The following is a 24,914-nucleotide window of genomic DNA, read 5'->3' as shown; positions in this document are numbered from 1 at the left end:
GGATCTAAAATATGAGAGGTATACTATTAGGAAAGAACAAAGACCATTAAAAAAAATTAGAGGCCAAAACTAAGGACTTCAGGAAATTGCAAGAAGATTACAGCAACAAGTGTGTAAACTATGATCACATTAAAAACAAACTTGCTGCTGTAACTGAAGAACTTGACACTTTGAAAATTAAGTGTGGAAAAACAGATGTTAGTTTCAAAAATTATACTGCGTCAAGTAAGACAGTCGAGTCCTTAGTAGAAAAACAATTGAGTTTTAAAGATAATCAAACCAAGGGTTTAGGGTATCACAGTGTGCCACCTCCTTTTAATCACAACTATAACCCACCCCTTGAGACCAATGAGGAAGAAATGCCTGCTCAGTATGGCCGAAACCCTACTCCAGCTTCAGTTAAGACTGAACAATCAGGGACAACTGAGGGTGTTGAGGTGAAGAATACTGATGTTTCTACTTCCTGTGCAGGTAAAGTAGAAGAAGGTGAGAACAAGGAGAATACTACTTAACAAACCAATGACTCTTTGAACTCTGAATTTGTTGCTTCTAATTCTTTTACTCCTAACAAATCTGCTGTTGAGAAATACACGCCACCAAAACAAGCAACGCAGACTGCTTGCTGCAAGTGTGCATGTGGGAACAACCAGGAACAAGGCAAGGACACGCCACCAGGGGCAGGAAGAAACAACTTCCTAGTGAAGAAAAAGACATGTTTTCACTATGGAACACATGGACACATTGCCCGAAACTGTCCAAATCGTGCATATGTTCCCTACTACGCACAAGGCTGGCAGAACGCGCCAAGAGGGAGATACTTCAAAAGAAACTCCTCAAGGTCACGTTCAGACAATGGCGACTGGAACGCACAAAAGGCGAAAAATCAAAATCCCAAGGACAAGAAGGGAAATTCGGCCAAGAAACCAAATCCAAGAGATGCTCCAGTGAAGCCAAGACCGGTTAGGTCAAAGCCATCTCAACGGCCGACATCAAGCTCAAAAGCAAGTACCGAGGCACCCATCCGATCCAACAAGAAATGGGTTAAACCCGAATACAGATGGGTACCGAAGGTTCAATCTCCCAAATAATCTAATGCTTTTAATATTTCTACATCTTCTATTTGTGATAAACAGAATATGTCATGGGTGGAAGTATCGTGCATTGATGACAAAAGTCAACCCAGTTTCAAAATGGATTGGGTTCCAAAGACCAACTAATCCCACTCTGTGTCGGAGCAGCTATGGAGGCATATCATCAGACTTCGTTTTCTTGATAGTGGCTGTCCCAGGCACATGATAGGTGACATTTCTCAATTGTACAACATTCAGACCTTTGTTTGAGAGTATGTGTCTTTTTGCGGGAAAGGAGGAAAGGAAGGGATCACAAATGGGGTTAGTGCTTAACGACATGAAGAATTTTCGGATCTGTTCTGAGATTATGTGTGCTATTCTCAGACCTTCTGGATGCAAATTCAATCGGTGACTTACGGTTTGATTTTTCTTCTCGATACTCCTGAGTTTATCTTACTCTGATTCATTTTGAAGACAATTATTTTCTTTCTTATAGTTTTTCTTTAGTAGGTATTGTTTGGGAAGTGATATCAAGAAAGTGATAACGGGCAGTCTAAAACATGTGTAAGGGACTGAATCTGAATTGTCTAGACTCTGTGTTCAATGTGCTGGTAGGCACGAAGGATTTGACAGTGTGGATTTAGATAGGATTGTTTGGACTGACCATACGACGCTCGGGTAGATTGAGCAGTGAGATAAACACGGGAACCCACAGGATACATTAAATTAATACGTATCTAGAACTGTGGCTTAACTTTTCCTTGATGTACAGACTTATGTCCTTAATTCTGGTTCTGATAGGGCGACTGGGGGGTTCTGATAAAGTATGTCTGTAGGAAATTATTTTCTTGCTTTCTATCTGTTAGTCATATGTTGCTTCCTCTGCGTGATTGGAAGATCCGACTTGGAATGCAACATATGCAACTCTATATCTACGCATTTCCTTATCTATGAAATTCTTTCTATCTGTTAGCCATATGATGTCCCCTCTGTGTGATCGGAAGATCCGATCTGGGACACAGTATATGTACCCTATTTTCTCTATAATCCCTCTATATATGTTAGTCATATGTTGTCCCCTCTGCGTGATTGAAAGAGATCCGACCTGGGACACAACATATGCACCTATCTCTAAATCTGTCTTTTTCCTTAATAATTGTTTACTCACCTAAAGTAAGGAGTTCTTTGGAAGTTCTTGATAACCAGGGTATATCGGGAAGTGGGGAACACATTCTAGTGCAACTAAAATTGAACCATTTAGAGGTTGTCTGTAGATCTCGCTGCTTAATTTAAGTGGACAACAATACCCGTGGTCGTCGTCGGCTAAATGGTATATTTGGAAAAGTTTGTCAATACTCTTCGTATTTAAGTGGACCACAATACCGGTAATTGACCAGATCTATTCATGAAGGTGAAGGTACTGATAAACAAAGTTAAGACTATCTCACCACTTTGATCCCAAAAATGTCTTATATTTAGTCAAATATTTTTGTTTTTGTGAAATTTGTTCATAGTTTTCCTCTATGCACAAATTTAGGGGGAGAATTAAAAAAAATTAAAAAAAAAATCAAACAAAAATCAAAAAAATCAAAAATCCAAAAATAGTGTTGTTTCTGTTTTATTTCTTGTTTAAAAAAAATCCAAAAATATTTTTATTTCTGTTTTTCCAGAAAATATGAAAAATTCAAAAAATATTGTGTGCTAAGTTTTCTTTTAGTTTTGTTTTATCTTGAAAAGTGAATTCAGATGTAGACGAGACTCATGGAGACTATATCGAGATTTCTGAGCCAAGGCTTCATCCGTGAGCATCGAAGAATTCTCATTCGAAGGAGCAAGAAATGAAGATTATTCTTTCAACATTCAATCCTTCAACCCCAAAAGCAAGGTGAAGTTGACTTGAAGATTATGTGTCAAGTTGCATTGTAGCCTCCTCAATCAATTTGCTTCTATATTGAACCTGTTGAAGTGATCCAAAAAGATTAGTTCTCTCTATTATTCTCTCTGAAGATTCTCAAGCTGAAAGCACCAATTTTCAAGAATCTTATCAAGAAGCCTCCTCACCCAATGTGCGTTTAGAGTCAAATTTTGAAGAAAAGGCCAACTGCTCAAGATGAAGTCATTCGTTGAAGATTCATCAAGTTCATCTTGAAGTTTTGAAGAATTTGAAGATTAATGCTGAAGCCAAGCTCTCGATGAAGATTGACAAGAAAAGCCAGCTACTTTTTAGGGGGAGTTTGTTGGGTCAGTTAGAAAAGAAAGCTATAAACAAAGGGGGAGATTGTTGGGTCTAAAATTATGGTTTATACTTTACTTTTCTAGACAACTGTATTTTTCTGTAGTGTAATATGTGTTTGCGGCTGTGTTCACGGCCAGGTTGGTGTGTACGGCCGTAAACGGGTTTACGGCCGTAAACCCATTCACGGCCGTGAACCCGTCTACGACCCATGTTTCCGATATATATAGGTGTAATGGGTGAGGAATGGTGGATGAACAAGAGAGAAGTGTACGGCCAAGAAAGAGAGAAATGAGCTTAAGTGTGTGTGTGTGTGTGTGTGTGTGAATCTCATGTAAAGGAGCATAATTCCATTCATCAATACATTGAAGATTCATATTATTCTTCTTCTACTTCTTCTCTATTTTGATCTGGCATCATCCAATTGATTGGGATTCCGCACCATCAATTAGATCTGATACGAAGCCCCCGACTTTCGATAGGATTCAGGACCCTATCATAGCCATGAGGTGGCTATCGGACATCGAGGGATGTTTTTTCACATGTTCCTGCCCGAATGACCAGAAGGTCAGGTGTGCCCTGAACATGTTGAGATCCGGGGCGAAGGACTGGTGGAGGTTGATGACAGGGTCGTATTCGGACGAGCAGAGAGCTGCTGTTACATGGGAGCAGTTCAGGGATATGTTCCGCTCCCGCTACATTCCACGGGTCGAGCGTGAGCGGCTAGCTCAGGAGTTTTTGGAGTTGAGACAGGATGCATAGTCGGTGACGGAGATCACCCGTATGTTCACTGAGAGGGCGATGTTTTGCCCGGAGTTTGCTTCTGAGTAGGATCAGATGACATATTATTTGAGCATGCTCAAGACTGACATTAGACAGTTCGTTGCTACCCAACGGTGTGATACATTGTTGGAGCTACAGGAGGCCGCCAGACGGCGTGAGTTAGAGATTGAGTTACAGTTGCGAGAGCAGAGGCAGGCCCCAGTGCAGTTGCAGCCGGCGCCAAAGCGGTCCAAGACCGCTGATTCCAGGGTCGGAGGACAGAGTGGCCGCACTTGTGAGAAGTGTGGGAAGGGTCATTCCGGAGTTTGTAGGTCCGGGGGTGCGTGCCGAAAGTGCGGAAAGGAGGGGCACTATGCTAGGGATTTTCGCCAGGTGGCCCCGTTTCAGGACATGAGGATTTGCTATCACTGCCATCAGTTTGGTCACGTGAAGACCAACTGTCCACAACTTGTTGCTAGATCGGTGCAGGCTCCAGCGTCGGCTACATTGAGGATTACTGGCGGGGGACAGGGTAGAGCAGAGCCCCCAAGGGCTCAGGGACGTGCCTTCCAGCTTACAGCAGAGGAGGTCGGGACAGCACCAGATGCGGTTGCGGGTACAGTTCCATACTTATCTTACTGCTTATGATTATATTATGAAATTCTTCTTCTCTTTCTGCATGAGTCACTTGAATATAGGAAGGTCAGGAGAGTTTAGTATCGAGGAGTTGTAGATGGGTAGGATCCAGGGATGTTTGAGAACGGGAAGTTAGGATATTGATTCACTATTCCAGGACCGGTAATTGTGAGTTGGAGATGCAGAAGTGCCAGCTGGAATTCGGGTTCTTCTAAAGACCGGCTGCTCCACGCCAGTAGAGTGGTTCTGCGGAAACTCTCCGTTTCAGGATTCATCATTCTATGGGAAGTATGGAAATGCTTGGTTTGGACGGTTAAGTAGAGTTAGGATTTCGCCACTAGTAGGTAGTGGTTTGTGTCCCAAGTGGGGGAGAATTAGAAATTCTCAGAGGGAGCATCGATCAATGAGGGTTCAGTTAGCTTCCAAGGTCGGATAGTACTTCAGCACGCGTATGCAGGATTTCAGCGTATGTGGAAGATACGCAGATCAGGGATCAGACCACAGTTTTCCGAAAAGGGTGGACGATCGGCATGTGGCCTAGGGTCAGGTCGGGGTTATAAACCCCAGAGTAGATCCGGAGTTCAAAGCCCAAGTGGGTTAGAACATGATGCATGGGAGAGAGCATCAGGAGGGGTGGTCCAAGGAGATGCTCAACAGTTTATAGCGGTCCGGATAAACTGAAGGCCAGTGGGGCGTACCAGTCAGACCGAAGGCTCGGAGAACGGTCCAGACAGGCTGAAGGCCCGGGGAGGCGGTCCAGACATGCTGAAGGTTCTGAGATTGGTCCAGATGGGCTGAAGGGTTGGTAAGGCGGTCCAGTCATGCTGAAGACTCCGTATATGTTTGTAGATCTATGTTCGGGTATTGAGTAGGCTGCTACGCTATAGCAATCAATAGGTATGTTCCAAGTATTGAACATTCTGTTGGAGTAGGCTGAGGACATCAGTGTATTTTGGTTGATTGGAAGTTGTTATTAGAGGACGAAAGGAGTTCAAAGGATCTTTGTGATCTCATTAGTTCGGAGTGTCGCCGAGGTTCCATCTTCTTGGATCGGATAATACTCCAGTTGGAGACTGAGAGTGGATCCGAATGAGTATACGTTAGTTTGGGAAGGTTTGGGATTAGAACGTTCTGTAATTCAGGCTCTGGGAACCGGGTTAGATCTTTTCTTGATCGTTTAGGCATTGGGATGGGGTTGAGGCGGTCTTGCGCTATGCAGTAGGCTAAGATACCCGGTGCGGCCCGACGGCGATTCGTAGGCATATAAGTTCCAGGGAGAGCGGAAGGATTGAGGCAGTAGGCCAAGATAATCGGTGCGGGCCGGAGGTAAGTCGTAGGCACAAGGGTTTAGTAGAGAAGCGGGTTTTAGGGCATGAGGTTAGCGGACCACGGAGGTCTGGATAGACTGAAGGCCTGGTAAGGCGGCCCAGTCAGGACAAACGCCCAGCGAGCGGACCGGGGAGGCTGTAGGCCCTGAAGGGCGGTCCAGGCATGCCGAAGGCTTGGTGTACGTTAGTTTTTGTAATCTATGGAGGCACTGAATGGCCGCAGCAGCAGGTAATCTGTGGTTCTGTTTTGGTGGAAACCTCGAATTATCAGGATTGGGTGTAAGTGGTGTGGAAGTGACAACGGTTCAGTAGAGTTGTCTGTTAGGAAGTCAGACCAATTTCGGGATTCCAGGATTTAAGGTACCGGAGCGCGTTCGAATGAATGTTCTGTAAAGGTTTATGGGAGTTGTACTCGGTTGTGACGAACCAGAGGATTGTGGAGGAGACACAATGATAGATTGGACCCGAGGGTTGATTGGGCCAAACATGTGAGGCATACGAGGGTATTCCATCCTAGGGACGATTGGACCGTCGTAGGCTTGCCTGGTAATCAAGCCCGAGGCTGATTGGGCCAGGCATGAGTCTCCGTATTTATTAGTGGACTGATTATGTATGATATTTTGAGAGCGGAAGGATGCATTATCCTGTCAGCTCAAAGGGTTCGCTTCAGGAAGAGGAAAGTTGGGTTTCAGATACGTTGGATCATCAGGATTTTGTCAAATTGGAAAAGTGGCACGCAGGATAGACCTTTTAAAAGGTTCGGTTGGGATTCACATCACCTTCCACGTTTCGCAATTGCGAAAGTGCATCATGGATCAGAAGGCGGTGGTTTCGTTGGAGGATATTCAGGTCGATGAGTGCCTGAATCATGTTGAGAGGCATGTGGCCTTCTGGAGAGAAAGGTGAAGGCTCTGTGAAACAAGGAGGTACCTTTGGTAAAGGTACAGTGGAAGCACCAAATAGGGTCCTAGGGGACATGGGAGCCGGAGGCAGAGATGCGGGAGCACTATCCGAGGATGTTCACCGCAGCAGACTTCGAGGACGAAGTCTAGTTCAAGTGGGGGAGAATTGTAACGCCCCGATTCTCGAATATCAATTTATGGTGATAAATTCTTATGAATTCAAGGTCTACTCGACGAGTTGGTTGCCTGACTCGTCGAGTAGCAGCGGGTTAGGCCGCGCACTTAAGTGACCTACTCGCCGAGTCCAAGAAGGGACTCGACGAGTAGGAGTTGGAGGATGAAACCCTAAATTTCGGGGTTTTTCACCCTATTTAAGGGATCATTTGGCCTCCTCAGCCTCCCCTTATAGCGCCTTGATATCCCATAAACCCTAATACATGTGTGTGTGCTCCATTTGTGTGTTTCAAACCTTGGAAGAAGATTCTTAGAGAGAGGAACTTGAAGAACAAGTGGCTAGCCACAAGGAGATTGTGTAGACCTGAAATCTACCTCAGATAGCACCATTTGAAGGTATCAAGTCGTTACCTTGACCTTCTTTCTTTCTAGATCTCTTTTGGGTTGAAGATTAGGGCTTTTGTTCATCTTATGAAGCTATTCTTGGGTATGAACTAAGATCTGACGTTGCAACTTCAGATCTGAACTCTCCTTGGTCTTTAGGTCCATAAAGCTTACAGCCTTAGCAAGTATGAACCCTTCCTTTTGAGTTAAACTGCATTTCAAGTTTAGATTTGGCATTATGAGTCATTAGAGCCTTGCATGCACGTAAAGTTTGAAACTTTACATGATAAACATGCATTGGGAAGCTGGATCTATAATTTGGAGCCTTAGCATGGCTTAAAATCGTCTGTATGAATAAAGGAGTGAAGAGACTCGGCGAGTTGTATGAACGACTCGGCGAGTCCGATGAAGATTGTCATAGACTCGACGAGTTGTATGAACTACTCGGCGAGTCCGATGAAGGTTTCTGTGGGCTCGGCGAGTTAGTCGAGTGACTCGGCGAGTCAACGAGGGTTTTCCCAACCTTTGGACACGTATGAACGCGGCGATTTTTAAAGGGAAAACTCGGCGAGTTGGCCAAGGAGTTACGGCCACTGACTCCAGGAACTCGACGAGTCACACGAGTGACTCGGCAGGTTGGCAAGTTATGCAAAGAACTCGACGAGTATCTAAGAGGTACTCGACGAGTTAAGGTCAACATGGACTGTTGACCTTGACAGTTGACTTTGACTTTGACCAAGGGTTGACCAGTTGGATTATGAGGGTATTTTGATAAATTGGATATTTATAGCAAAGGACATTGGTGAATATAGGTGTTGGAGTTGGAGCTACATTTGGAGGAGTTTGACACTACCTTCCGAGCTACTTACGAGGTGAGTTATCCTCACTATATCAACAGGGTCTACGGCACCAAGGTCGGCCCTTTATCGGATTTGTATCCGGGTATTTGCATGATATGCTTATTGGTTTGTTAGATCTGCGTCCTGGTAGTTAGAACGGTATTATGTTAGTGGCCTGTTTTAGGTCGGTATCCTGGTATATAGGATGACGTTATGTTAGTGACCGGTTAGGTCGGTATCCTGGTTAGGATGTTGCTATGCTATATGATCTGTTAGATCGGTTTGTTTGACTATAGACTGTTATGTGATTATCTGTTATATGTGCACATGGTTGTTGGATTGGGGGTTGGGTTGAGGCGGGTCCTGCTTCGTGTTGTTGGCCAACATACCCAGGGCGGACCGGATAGACTGCAGACCCGGGAGGGCGCATAGTCAGGCCGAAGGCCCGACGAGCGGTCCGGATAGGCCGAAGGCCCCGAGAAGGCGGTCCAGACGTGCCGAGGCTCGGAGAGTGAGCTAGATAGACTGAAGGCCCGGTGCGGGCGTACCAGTCAGACTGTAGACTCAGAGAGTGGACCAGGTGGTCTGAAGGCCCGGTGCGGGTGGACCAGTCACACTGTAGACTCGATATGCATGGATGTTCTGTATTTGTTGATATGATATGATTATGGTTATATGTGATTAGTATTTTGGGGGTAACTCACTAAGCCTTCGAGCTTACATTTATCGATTATTGTTTCAGGTACGGCGGATGACCGCGGAAAGGCGAAGGCGTGACCGTACACTTCCTCATATTTTTATTTGGATTTCTGGGATACTCTGATATGGAACTATTTTGAAAATAGATTTGTAATAACTAATGGTTTTGAATGATTTAAAAAGTTTTAAATTGGCTTGATTTTTATGGGTGTTACAAGTTGGTAAACTCATATACGGCCGTAAACACCAAGCTGTTTACGGTCCTAGACATAAAAATACATTTTCCTAGAAAAGTAAAGTATAAACCATAATTTAGACCCAACAATCTCCCCCTTGGTTTTTGGCTTTCATTTCTAACTGACCCAACAAACTCCCCCTAAAAAGTAGCTGACTTTTCTTGTCAATCTTTTTCAGGAGCTTGGCTTCAGCATTAAACGGGTTTTGACTTTACGTATAATAATACATGAAAACCCTTTTTGTTATTAACATGAATCCTTTATAGAATAATATCTTTTGTTTCATGATTCATAAGTTCATTTCCTTAGTTTTGAAAACTGTTTTTGCAAGGTTTGTTCATAGTTTTCCTCTATGCACAAATTTAGGGGGAGAATTAAAAAAAATAAACAAAAATCAGAAAATGAAAAAAAATCCAAAATAGTGTTATTTCTGTTTTATTTCTTGTTCAGAAAAAATCAAAAATCCAAAACATATTTTTGTTTATGTTTTAATTTTCAGAAAATATGAAAAATACAAAAATATTGTGTGCTAAGTTTTCTTTTAGTTTTGTTTTGTCTTGAAAAGTGAATTCAGATGTAGATGAGACTCATGGAGACTGTATCGAGATTTTCTGAGCCAAGGCTTCATCCGTGAGTGTCGAAGAATTTTCATTTAAAGGAGCAAGAAATGAAGATTATTCTTTCCACATTCAATCCTTCAACCCCAGAAGCAAGGTCAAGCTGTAATTGAAGATTATGTGACAGATTGCATTGAAGCATCCTCAATCAATTTGCTGCTATCTTGTACCTGCTGAAGTGATCCAGAAGTTTCGTTCTCTATTCTCTCTGAAGATTCTCAAGCTGAAAGCGCTATCTTTCAAGAATCAGTACATCAAGCCTCCTCACCCAATGTGTGTTTAATGTCAAATTCTGAAGAAAAGCCCAACTGCTCAAGATGAAGTCATTCATTGAAGATTCATCAAGTTCATCTTGAAGCTGTGAAGAAATTGGAGTTTAATGCTGAAGCCAAGCTCCCGATGAAGATTGACAAGATAAGCCAGCTACTTTTTAGGGGGAGTTTGTTGGGTCAGTTAGAAAAGAAAGCTATAAACCAAGGGGGAGATTGTTGGGTCTAAAATTATGGTTTATACTTTACTTTTCTAGGAAAATGTTTTTTTATTTCTAAGACCATAAACAGCTTGGTGTTTACGGCCGTATATGAGTTTACGGCTGTGTTTACGGCCGTGAACAGGTTTACGACCGTAAACCCATTCACGACCCATGTCTACTATATATATGGTGAGGAGTGCATGTGTGAGAAAAGAGGTGAAGGAGAGGCTAGAGAGAAGGTGAGCATATTGTAGAGAGAGAAACTAGAGAGAAGAATAGTGTATGTGTGAGAGTCTTGTGTAAGGAGCATCATTCATATCTTCAATACATTCAAGATTCAAGTTATTCTTCTTCTCCTTCTCTTCTATTTGATCTGGTATCATCCGTTTGATTGGGATTCCGCACCATCAAACGGATCTGATTTATACACAAGCAGATTGGGGACTTACAAGTCAATAGATCCTAGATTAGCTCCATATTGATCTCCTGTAGAATAGCTCTTCTCAACCTCTGTAATCAGCCTTTATATAGGCTTGTAACTTATTAAACGAATTAATAACTTCAATCATATTACTCTACCTTTGATATGGTATCAGAGGTGAAACAGCTCCTTCGAGTTTTTCCTTCAATTCTCGATCCTTCCTACGCTACATAGCAATCGCACACAGCCATGACAATCGTCGAAGTCACCACTCACACTCACTTCCCGATAAAACTCAATTCAAGCAATTTCCGAGTTTGGCGTAAGCAAGTCATCGCAACCCTAACCGGATTAGGGTTTGACAACTATGTAACTGGTGACACAAAAGCCCCATCTAAACTCCTTACCACCGACAACACAAAAGCAAATCCGTCCTACCTTCCTTGGTTTCGCCAGGACCAAATCATCTTAGGTGGTCTTCTTGGAAGCTGGTTAGAGACTATTCAACCAGTTGTCTCCTCTTCTGAGACTGCACGTGAAGCCTTCCAACGACTCACATAAATCTATGTCAGTGTTTCAAGATCCCGCATTATTTCCTTGAAATCAAGACTCGCCAATAACCCTAAAGGTACATGCTCAATCACAGAATTCCTATATGACATGAAAAACATTGCAGACGATCTAGCTTTAGCCCAAAGCCCAATAGATGAAGAGGATCTGGTAGTTCACATATTGGGCCAGCTTGGTGATGAATACACCGATATCGCTTCTGCCCTAAAAATTAGAGATACTCCAATATAGTTTCCTGATCTTTTCGAGAAACTCAGTGATCACGAGCATACTTTAAAAGACACCCAATATCCTTCTATTATCGCCACAATCAACAATACCCAAACACACTTGTAAGTTCCCAATCTGCTTGAGTATCAATCAGATCCGTTTGATGGTGCGGAATCCCAATCAAACGGATGAAGCCAAATAAAAATAGAAGAGAATGAGAAGAAGAATAACTTGAATCTTGAATGTATTGAAGATATGAATGATGCTCCTTACACAAGATTCTCTCACACACACTATTCTTCTCTCTAGTTTCTCTCTCTACAATATGCTCTCCTTCTCTCTAGCCTTACTCTCCCACACCTCTAGCTTCACGCATGCACTCCTCACCATATATATAGTAGACATGGGCCGTGACTGGGTTTACGGCCGTAAACTCATATACGACCGTAAACACCAAGTTGTTTACGGTCCTAGACATAAAAACACATTTTCCTAGAAAAGTAAAGTATAAACCATAATTTAGACCCAAGAATCTCCCCCTTGGTTTATAGCTTTCTTTTCTAACTGACCCAACAAACTCCCCCTAAAAGTAGCTGGCTTATCTTGTCAATCTTCACGGGAGCTTGGCTTCAGCATTAAACTCCAATTTCTTCACAGCTTCAAGATGAACTTGATGAATCTTCAATGAATGACTTCATCTTGAGCAGTTGGGTTTTTCTTCAGAATTTGACATTAAAACGCACATTGGGTGAGGAGGCTTGATGTACTGATTCTTGAAAGATAGCGCTTTCAGCTTGAGAATCTTCATAGAGAATAGAGAACAAAACTTTTGGGTCACTTCAGCAGGTACAAGATAGCAGCAAATTGATTGAGGAGGCTTCAATGCAATCTGTCACATAATCTTCAATTACAGCTTGACCTTGCTTCTGGGGTTGAAGGATTGAATGTGGAAAGAATAATCTTCATTTCTTGCTCCTTTGAATGAAATTTCTTCGACACTCACGGATGAAGCCTTGGCTTAGAAAATCTCGATACAGTCTCCATGAGTCTCATCTACATCTGAATTCACTTTTCAAGACAAAACAAAACTAAAAGAACACTTAGCACACAATATTTTTGGATTTTTTTTCATATTTTCTAAGAAAAACAGAAACAAAAATATTTTTGGATTTTTGATTTTCTGAACAAAAGATAAAACAGAAATAACACTATTTTATTGGATTTTTAATTTCTTGATTTTTGTTTGATTTTTGAATTTTTTATTCTCCCCCTAAATTTGTGCATAGAGGAAAACTATGAACAAATTTAACAAAAACAAAAAAATTTGGGATCAAAGTTGTCAAGCAATCCAATATCATTTATCAGCACACGCCTGCATGTCTGGATCTGGTCAATCACCGACATTGTGGTCCACTTAAACACAAAGGAGGTTGACAATTTGGACAGATTATAAGTGACAAGTCATTGTGATATATATTCCTAAATGGACATTTAGCTGACGACGACCAATGATATTGTTGTCCACTTAAATTAAGCAGCAAGATCTACAGACAACCTTTTAAATGGTTCAATTTTAGATGTACTAGAACATGTTTCCCACTTCCCGATATACTCCGGTAATCAAGAACTTGCGAAGAACTCCTTACTTTAGGTGAGTATTCAATCATTAAGAAAGAAGTCAGATATAGAAGTACATATGTTGTATCCCAGGTCGGATGTCTTCCAATAACACAGAGGGAACAACATATGACTAACAGAGATAGAGGGATTTAGATGTAGAATGATGCATATGCTGTGTCCCAGGTCGGATCTTCCGATCACGCAGAGGGGACAACATATGACTAATAGATAGAAATAATTTCATAGATAAGAATCCGCATAGAAATAGAGTTGCATATGTTGCATTCCAGGTCGGATCTCTTCCAATCACGCAGAGGAAACAACATATGACTGACAGACAGAAAGCAAGAAAATAATTTCCTACATACCTACTTTATCAGAACCCCCCAGTAGCCCTATCAGAACCAGAATTAAGGACATAAGTCCGTACAACAAGGAAGAGTTAAGCCACAGTTCTAGATGCGTATTAATTTAGTGTATCTTGTGGGTTCCCGTGTTTATCACACTGCTCAATCTACCCGAGTGTCGTATGGTCAGTCCAAATAATCCTATCTAAATCCACACTGTCAAATCCTTTGTGCCTACCAGTACATTGAACACAGAGTCTAGACAATTCAGATTCAGTCCCTTACACATGTTTTAGACTGCCCGTTATCACTTTCTTGATATCACTTCCCGAAACAACCTACTAAAGAAAGACATATAAGGAAAAATAAAGAAAAATGTCTTTGAAATGAAACAGTGTAAGATAAACTCAGGAGTATCGAGAAGAAAAATCAAACCGTAAGTCACCGATTGAATTTGCATCTAGAAGGTCTGAGAACAGCACGCATAATCTCAGAACAGATCCGAAAATTCTTCACATAGTTAAGCACTAACCCCATGAGTGATCCCTTCCTTTCTTCCTTTCCCGCAAAGGACACATACTCTCAAACAATGTTCTGAATGTTGTACAGTTTAGAGATGCCTCTTATCATGTGCCTGGAACAGCCACTACCAACAAACTGAAGTCTGATGATATGCCTCCATAGCTGCTCCGACACAGAGCAGGATTAGTTGGTCTTTGGAACCCAATCCATTTTGAAACTGGGTTGACCTTTTTCATCCTTTCAAGGTACTCTCTCCCATGACATATTCTGTTTATCACAAACAGAAGATGAAGAAATATTATAGTCATTGGAAGATTTAGGAGAGTGAACCTTTGGAACCCATCTGTAGTTGGGTTTAACCCATTTCTTGTTCGATCTGATGGGTGCCTCGGTACTTGCTTTTGAGCTTGATGTCGGCTGTTGAGATGGCTTTGACCTAACCGGTCTTGGCTTCACTGGAGCATCTCTTGGATTTGGTTTCTTGGTCGACTTTCCCTTCTTGTCCTTGGGATTTTGATTTTTCGCCTTTTGCGCGTTCCAGTCGCCATTGTCTGAACGTGACCTTGAGGAGTTTCTTTTGAAGTATCTCCCTATTGGCGCGTTTTTCCAGCCTTGTGCGTAGTACGGAACATATTTGGAGAGTTTCGGGAAATGTGTCCAGGTGTTCCACAGTGAAAACATGTCTTTTTCTTCACTGGGAAGTTGTTTCTTCCTGCCCCTGGTGGCGTGTCCTTGCCTTGTTCCTGGTTGTTCCCACATGCACACTTGCAGCAAGCAGTCTGCGTTGCTTGTTTTGGTTGCCTGTATTTCTCAACAGTAGATTTGTTAGGGGTAACAGAATTAGAAGCAACAGATTTAGAGTTCAAGGAGTATCTGGTTTGTTTAGTAGTATTCTCCTTGTTCTCACCTTCTTCTACTTTACCTGCACAGGAAGTAGAAACATCAGTATTCTTCACCTCAACACCCTCAGTTGTCCCTGATTGTTCAGTCTTAACTGAAGCTGGAGTAGGGTTTCGGCCATACTGAGCAGGCATTTCTTCCTCATTGGTCTCAAGGGGTGGGTTATAGTTGTGATTAAAAGGAGGTGGCACACTGTGATACCCTAAACCCTTGGTTTTGATTATCTTTAAAACTCAATTGTTTTTCTACTAAGGACTCGACTGTCTTACTTGACGCAATATAATTTTTGAAACTAACATCTGTTTTTCCACACTTAATTTTCAAAGTGTCAAGTTCTTCGGTTACAGCAGCAAGTTTGCTTTTAATGTGATCATAGTTTACACACTTGTTGCTGTAATCTTCTTGCAATTTCCTGTAGTCCTTAGTTTTGGCCTCTAATTTTTCTTTTAATGGTCTTTGTTCTTTCCTAATAGTATACCTCTCATATTTTAGATCCTCATTTTCTCTTTTAATCAACTCGATTTGATCACGTAAAAATTTAATAGTTTTAATACAAGATTGAGAACAATAGACTTCATTGACCGGGATGTTTGAGGAACTCATTGTTTACCAAAAATGTCCTTTGACTAAAAACTCAAAATTCAACCTTAAAAAACAAGCTTACAAAAATCAAACTTAAAAAATCAAACTTAAAAGTTAAACCGAAAAGCTAAATTTGAAAATTAGAAAGTTAAACGAGAAAGTCAAAGTTTAAAGCCAAAGGTCAAACTTTAAAGTCAATGTCAAAAATTTAAGTAGAAAGCCAAAATTAAAAGTTAAAAATTAAAAACTAATTTTTTTTGGTTGAAAAAGTAATTTGAAAATAAAGGAAATTGATTTTTGGGTTAAAAATGTCAAAAATGCGAAGTGGGAATCGAAATCGAGAAGTCTTTTGAATTAAAATGCGAAGGAAAGGAACGTGATGTAAGCTGGTTCAACTGGTTAATGCGCCTTGTTGAGTCTGGAGGAGACCCGGGTTCGATCCCCGACACCCTCAATTTCGCTTCCAATTTTTTAAATGTGCGTGCAGGTAAGAGCTTGATGTTTCTGAGCCGAATTCCCTAGCCGTCCACTGAGCCGCAATCCACCAAGCCGTAAACCGCCGACAACAAACTCCGACCGCAAACTCCAGGGCCGTAAACTCTGACCGTATACTCCGGCCGTAAACTCTGCTTCAGATGCGAAGAAAAACGACGTTTTTCACACTTTTTGCTCCAAAACTCGATCCAGAACTCGTTTTTATGAAAAACGCGAAGAACAAACCCCCCTTATGTTGCCAAGATCTATCCTAAAACGCAGAAATCCTTCAAAAATAAGATCAAATAAGCTCTAGATCTGACAAAATTGATTGATACAATCCAAGCTCTGATACCAATTATAAGTCCCCAATCTGCTTGAATATCAATCAGATCCGTTTTATGGTGTGGAATCCCAATCAAACGGATGATGCCAGATCAAAATAGAAGAGAAGGAGAAGAAGAATAACTTGAATATTACATAAGATTCTCTCACACACACTATTCTTCTCTCTAGTTTCTCTCTCTACAATATGCTCTCCTTCTCTCTAGCCTTACTCTCCCACACCTCTAGCCTCACACATGCACTCCTCACCATATATATAGTAGACATGGGCCGTGAATGGGTTTACGGCCGTAAACCTGTTCATGGCCGTAAACACAGCCGTAAACTCATATACGGCCGTAAACACCAAGCTGTTTACGGTCCTAGACATAAAAACACATTTTCCTAGAAAATTAAAGTATAAACCATAATTTAGACCCAACAACACTCCAATCGATATCCACCAAAGTCCAATTATGACAATAGAAACTTCAACAGGTTTAGTAACACCAACAATCCTGGTGCTCGTCCATCTCGTTCTTCCAATCAAATCAATGGAGATAACAACAATCAGAAAGGTACTAGGAATGCCACTTACTGTCAATACTGTAATATCCCTGGCCATGATACCAAAGTGTGCAGGAAGCTAGCTCGGTTTCTTAAAGAAAACAACATAACTATCTCCATGAACTCTCCACAAAGCCCGATGGTCAATACAACCTCTGCAAGTCAGACTTCTTCCACACCACCCTGGATGTTCGATAGTGGCGCATCTCATCATGTTGCATCCAACCCCGCATCATTTCACACCATATCAGAATATCGAGGACCCGATGAAATTGTGTTTGGGAATGGTAAAACTCTATCTATCTCTCATACTGGTCATTCCACTCTTCCTACTTCTTCTCGTCCATCAACGTTAAACAATGTCCTTTTTGTTCCTCAATTACGTAGCAATCTTATTTCTGTTGCAAAACTTTCCAAATCTAACAAAGTTTATGTTGAATTTTTCCCATTTTTCTTTATTGTCAAGGATCTGCGCACGGGCAGAATTCTCATGCGGGGGGTGAACATCAATGATATTTACTATGTAGCAATTTTCTCACTTCAAAATCTTCCAAGAATAAATTTAACAGTCACTTCAACTCAATCTCTCAGTTCCTGGCATCACAAGCTTGGACATCCGTCAATCAAAGTTCTCAAATTGCTTCTAGGTTGTTTAGGTTTATCTTGTAATAACAATTTAGCTGTTTCGTTTCATTGTGATTCATGCTCTATCAATAAAAGTCATAAATTACCTTTTGGTTCTAATTCTCTTCAAGCATCCAAACCATTACAGCTTGTATACTCTGATGTATGGGGTCCTGTTCAACTATCTAATGATGGTTTCACCTATTATGTGACATTTATTGATTATTACTCGTGCTACATCTGGTTATATCCCATGAAACAAAAGTCTGATGTTTCCATTTTATTCCCTCAATTTCGCACACTTGTTGAAAAATACAATAACACTCCACTAGTTTTTTTATTCATCGACAATGGTGGTGAATACATTAAACTTACCTCCTACCTTCAATAAAACGGAATATCTCACTTTACCACCCCTCCTCACACCCCTGAGCAAAATGGCATCGCAGAAAGACGTCATAGACACATTGTTGAAACTGGTCTTTCTCTTCTTCATCATGCCAATTTACCTCTCACATTCTGGACTCATGCCTTTCAAACCGCAGTCCATCTTATAACTCGTCTTCCCACACCAATTCTCCAATTTAAATCCCCATATGACAAACTTCATAACAACACACCCACCTATCAGAAGCTCAAGCTTTTTGGTTGTCCCTGTTATCCATGGTTAAGACTCTGTTCTTCATCCAAACTGCACCCAAGATCTACCATATGTATTTTCCAAGGCTATTCTTCATCAAAATCTGCCTACAAATGTTATGAGCCCACTTCCCATCGCCTCTACCACTCCCGTCATGTTGAATTTATTGAACATGTTTATCCATACCAAACTGAGAGCCCTGCTACACTACCTACAATCGACTCTTTTTGCCCTATCACCTCTTCTATCACCAATACACAAACTACAACTCAACTAGAACCTTGTTGTCCACAGCCCACTCTTACTCGCACAATACCAGACCCTACCCCTCAACCTACATCTACTTTGGTCACTCCTTCCTTTGTCCATCAATCCCCGTCACCCTCCCCACAACCAATATTCCCGCAACCAGCATCCCCAGAATCATTTCCAGAAAACTTTTCTCCACCACCATACCCACCAACAGCCCCAGCTAACTCTCATCCACACCGAAACAGAAAACCAAACAAGAAATACTTCAATGATAATCTTATCAACACTACTACCTTACACCCTATACCTCCTGCACTTGAACCCTCCATCCACAATCAAGCACTCGAAGACCCGAAATGGCCCAATGCCATGGATTATGAGTTCAATGTTCTCCTTCAAAATCAAACATGGGATCTAGTTCCTCCCTCCTCTCACACACATGTTGGTTGTAAATGGGGTTTCCGCATAAAACGAAATCTGGATGGCTCCATATCCAAATACAAAGCCCGACTTGTTGCTAAGGGATTTCTTCAACAATATGGGAAAGATTACTTCGACACTTTCAGCCCCGTCACAAAACCTGTGACCATTCGACCCATACTCTCCATAGCTCTCTCAAACAATTGGCCTCTTCGACAACTCGATGTCAATAATGCTTTCCTTCATGGGACACTTCATGAAGAAGTCTTTATGTAACATCCCAATTTTCAAGACCAAAAATTTTTGTTTTTAATCATATTACTTATAAAACAGTTACTGTAAAACATCATCATCATCATATCAATTCATCAAACCATAATCACATGTCCCAAAAATCATATCATCAAAATAGTAATAATTTCATAGTACAATCCCATAAATCTCAAATGCGGAATCATGTGTGTACGATGCGTTGCTACCGTGCCGGCTCCTTCCCCTTCGACGAAGAGGTACCTGAAACAAAAATTGAAAACCGTAAGCACAAAGCTTAGTGAGTTCCCCCATCATACCACATACCATACAACATACATACTACCGGGCAATTCTGGGGTGCCCAACCTACCCATGTCAAGCAGTTCTGGGGTGCTGACCTACCCATGTCAAGCAATTATGGGGTACTGACCTATCCACTTCAAGCAGTTCTGGGGTGCTTACCTACCCTCTGGTTTATCCCAACCGACTACGGGCACTATTTCAGTCCCTAATACTACCACACAAAACATAGCATAAACATACTGTCAGGCATATCTGGGGTACCGACCTACCCTTCGGTCCTAACGACCGAACTCGGGGACTACTCCCCTCCTACTACCACTAACACATACAACAGATCATGCTAGCACATAAAACACATCAGGTAGTAGCAAACCTAGATAATTATCACAAAGACAATCATCTATCAACAGCTCCTACTAGTGGGCCGGCATTATGGCCGTAGACCCACTCCTACTGGAAGGTAACTCACCTCAATGTCGTGAAGTGTCTGAACTGTCCTTGCTGCCGGGATCAACTCCTCTCAATTCCTACATGTTACAACCTTCCTTAATTTATCATTACACACTCTCAACCCCTACAAGGGTTACTCAGGTCAAAGCCAAAGTCAAGGTCAACACCTTGGTTGTTGGGTATTTTATGTTGCGTCATGGGCTTAGTATTGTATATCCGGATTGGGCCTGTCCATCCGTGATTATTAAGTAGGGTTAAGCTATAAATAGTGCATGCATGTATGCCTTAGATACGTCGTGATTATAGTTATTATTGCTTTGTAACCCTAAACACCTCTACAGTCGAAGTTCTTAATCGAGCTCTTCTGAGGTGTTAAAGTTTAATCATTCGACATCAGTTAAACCATTCCTGTGTTCTTCATTACGTCTTTAATTTTTTTTTCTGCTTAGAATCTATCGATCTACTAGAACTTTGTTTTAACAATTGGTATCAGAGCGGGAGACTGTGCGATCAATACACATTCCTTCTGTGTTAAGAATTCTTTAGGGTTTCCGCTTTTATCGAATATAAAGAAGCCGTCTTCTTCCTGTCGACGGTAACTCTTGTGTTTGATAAAACCCTAATCTCAAGTTTACAGGTCTGATTCTAGCAGTTCTGAGGAAAGGCTCACCATCTCTCATGAAGATTCTCAAACGAATCCCATCAACATCTCCAACAGCATTGGATCCACTACAAGGGTTCCCATTCTTTATACTCAAGACTATGAAGTATGGGCGCAACACTTTGAATATTATGTAGTTGGATCTGAAGATAATGGTTATCTCATCTGGGAAGCTATCACGCTTGGGCCGTTTGTTCACTCTGGAACGAACAGGACAGTGAAGACTCAAAAAGAATATAATCAGCTTGTGGCGGACGTAGATAAGATGCCACAGGATGAAAAGGACAAGGTGCTTTGTAATGTGAAAGCCATGAGAATGATCAGATTCGCACTGCAATCTGACACTTTTCGGTTAGTTGGTTCATGCACGACGGCTAAAGAAATATGGGATAGGCTGAAGGAACTTTACTTAACCGATGAGGATCTAGAACACTCTATTCAAACCTTGTTGCTCTCAGAATTTGGAGTTTTCGAACAGAAACCTGAAGAGAAACTGATACAAACCTTCGATCGCTTCAATCATCTCCTTAGCAAGATGATCAAGCATGGTATAGAAAGAAAATTGATCGAGCAAAAGGTAACCTTCATGAATGGTTTAAGACCAGAATGGGTGGCAGTGGTTTCAACAGTGAAAGCTCACGAACAATTTAAATCTTACTCACTAGCGAAACTGGTGGGCATACTTAAATCACATGAGAGTGTGGTAATCAAGGAGGCGAAGATAGTTTCGGGTGTGGGATCGTTGGCCCTTGTCTCAAAAGGCAAAAGTGTTGCAAAAGAAGAGGAGGAGTCAGATATGTCTGAGTGTGACCTTACAAGCGAAGAATATGCAATGATGGTCACCAATCCAAAGAAGTTTGCACGAAAGAAGTTCCCTGTCAATAAGAACCGAAACTGGCAAGGAAGTTACAGTTATGAGAAGGTGAAAGAAGAAACGAAGAATACTTCTCAAAAGGATGACGACAAGAAGGACGACAAGCTTGCAGGAGACTCTGGATCCGACTGCAATTACTGTCATGGCAAGAACCACTTTGCCAAAGATTGCATGCTGAGGAAGATGGCTGAGAAAAGGGATGGTGAAGATGATGAGGCATACTACATGTGAAAGTTGGAAGAAATCAAGAAAAAGAAGGCAACTAACAGTTCTATGAATGCCTTGATTGTGCAGGAAATGTGGATGAAGATGAGTTCGGTGGCGTCGAAGTCTGGTCAACCGATTATGAGGATGAAGAGGTGAGAAAACCCACACATGGAAGAGCTTATGTGGCGAGGGATACTAGTTCGGCTGGAAAATGTTTGATGGTTACAGCTGGAAGACTAACCGAAGGTGAGTTTAAGGAGCCGAACCTGACTGAGGACAAGTGCTTTGCAGCCAAGCCCGTGAGTGAGAAGATCAACGACTGTGATCGGCTGATCAAAAAGGTTATAAGTGACGAGCAGTTAGATGACGAATGGTACATAGACAGTGGCTGCTCACGTCACATGACAGGAAGGAAGGAAGAGCTGAGGGAGTTTCGGTCCCTTAAGGATGATGGATGTGTGAAGTATGGAAATAACTCTTATGGCACAATCAAAGGATATGGAATGATAACCAACGGAGACTTCTCGATTCGAAAAGTAGCTTATGTGGAAGGGTTGCAGCACAACCTCATCACTGTATAACAATTGGTTGTGGGAACTGGTTTGAAGGTTTCATTCGATGATGAGGGATCAGAAATAATTGAGAAGCAATCTAAAAGGGTTTTGTTGAAGTCTGAGCGCAAGGGAGAGATGTATCCTTTAAATCTCAACCCAATTCAAGGAAAACCATCAATATGCCTGCTGTCAAAGGCGAACACTGATGAAAGCTGGTTATGGCATCGACGCCTATCGCACCTGAACTTCAAAGACATTAATAAGTTGGTGCTTGGTGATCATGTTCGAGGCCTTCCTCTTCTCAAGTTTGATAAGGAACACCTATGTGCAGCATGTGAAATGGGCAAACAAAGAAGAAAGAGCAATCCTATACGTATCAATACAAAGATTTTTGAAGCTCTTGAACTTCTGCATATTGACTTATGTGGACCGTCGGCTATCGAAAGCTTCGGTGGTAGTAGGTTCATTCTTGTCATAGTAGATGATTTTTCACGCTTCACCTGGGTTTTCTTTCTTAAACAGAAATCAGACGCGACTCCCAAGTTGAAGACGTTCATCAAGCAAGTGGAAGTGCAGTTACGAAAGCTGGTGAGAAATATTCGAAGCGACAATGGGCTTAAATTCAAGAATAAAGATTTTGAGGACTTTCTGGCTGAAAAAGGGATAACTCACAACTTCTCGGCCCCCTATACACCACAACAGAATGGAATTGTTGAAAGACGAAACTGTTCTTTATGTGAGGCAGCCCGAACCATGCTCAACTTCGCTTCTCTTCCGCTATACTTCTGGGCCGATGTAGTTGCAACCGCGTGCTATACTCAGAACCGATACTTACTTAACAAATGATTCTCCATCACTACGTATGAGATTCTGAACAATCGAAAGCCCAACGTTAAGTTTTTCCACGTGTTCGGTTCAAGGTGCTTCATTTTCAATTCCAAAGTGAACTGAAACAAGTTTGACGTCAAAGCCGATGAGGGAATTTTTCTTGGCTATTCACTCACTTCAAAGGCATACAGAGTTTTGAACAAACGCTCCAAACGTATTGAAGAAACATACTATGTAACCTTTGATGACAACTACATGAAGAAAGTTCAAAGAAGCGAAAGTGCCTTGGGGGAAATATTTCCTGAATCAGGACAAGTCTTGGTTCCAATTTCCAACCTGTTTGAAGAGTACATAAGGCTATTTGATGAACCAGAGAAGGCTGCACACTCAGAGGCGAAAGCAACAGACAACAAAATCGACAATCTGAAAAAGATCATTGACGAAGCTGCAAAAGAAATGGAAAATGAACCTCCTAAACCGACTGGTGGTCAACCCTCTACTGACCCTCCACACAACAGCTCAACATTCAAGGGGGAGGGTTCATCTGTACCAAAAACAAACCGATAGTCCAGTCGAGGGGGAGAATCTAACTCCAATCCCAACCAATGATAGTCCAATCGAGGGGGAGAATCCAACTCCAACAGAGGAGGAGAATTCTGAACCTGACAAGGGATACGCTTCGCCATTTGAGAGGGAGAATGAGAATACAAATGACGAAGGTGATCAATCAGAACTTGAAGAAGAGGTAAATGCAGAGTTGGATCCAGCCTGTGACCCTAATTACCCTCCTCTAACGAAATGGACTAAGGATCTTCCCAAAGCACAAATAATTGGTGAATCATCTGAGCGAGTTCTCACACGTTCTCAATTGAAAGCGAAACAAACTGCATTATTCTCTAATGTTGAATTTTGTATGTTTAATTCGTTTGTCTTCAAAGTCGAACCAAAGACGGTTAATGATGCACTTGATCACGCTGATTGGGTACAAGCTATGCAAGATGAACTCCATGAGTTTGAACGTAATCGAGTTTGGAGGTTGATTCCCACTCCAAAGGATGCTTCGGTGGTCGGCTTAAAATGGGTCTTCAGGAATAAGTTGGACAAAGAGGGGAACGTTATACGCAATAAGGCTCGGTTGGTGGTGAAGGGATATTGCCAAGAAGAAGGGATAGATTATGAGGAGACCTTCGCTCCTGTAGCAAGGTTGGAATCAGTTAGAATCTTTCTGGCATATGCTGCTCATAAAAACTTCGAAGTTTTCCAAATGGATATGAAATGTGCTTTCTTGAATGGAGAACTAGAAGAAACGGTGTATGTTGAGCAACCACCTGGGTTCGTGAACGAGAAATACCCTGATCACTGCTACGTGTTAGATAAAGTTGTATAAGGTCTAAAGCAAGCACCGAGGGCCTAGTATGAAACTTTCTTCCGAAAGAAAGAAGGCGAACATCTAATGATAGTTCAGATTTATGTCGATGACATCATCTTCGGCTCCACGAATCCTAGCTTAACGGCTGAATTCAGGAAGTTGATGGAGACTAAATTTGAAATGAGCGCAATGGGTCCAATTAATTTTTTCCTTGGTTTGAATATAAGACAAGGTACAGAAGGCATTTTTATCAACCAGGAAGCCTACACGAAGAACTTGCTGGCAAAGTTCGGTATGACGGGAGATTCGAAAGTGAAGGTTCCTATGGCGTTTGGCACAAAGTTAACACCGTCTCTGGAAAAACCTGCCGTTGACGTAACACTCTATCGTCAAATGATAGGGTCTCTTATGTATCTAACAGCTAGTAGCCCAGACATTATGTTTTCTGTTTTCTATTGTGCCAAGTTTCAAGCAAATCCAAGAGAACCTCACATGGTGGCAGTGAAAAATATTTTCCTTTATCTGAAGCGAACCTCTTCTCTCGGTCTTTGGTACCCTGCTAGATCTGGATTTTTTGTTCAAGCCTTTTCT

The sequence above is a fragment of the Lactuca virosa genome, chromosome 6 (genome assembly GCF_052849685.1).
Source record: "Lactuca virosa cultivar CGN04683 chromosome 6, Lactuca_virosa_CGN04683_v6, whole genome shotgun sequence".
NCBI classification, from domain to species: domain Eukaryota; kingdom Viridiplantae; phylum Streptophyta; class Magnoliopsida; order Asterales; family Asteraceae; genus Lactuca; species Lactuca virosa.
This window is presented reverse-complemented; position numbering follows the sequence as displayed.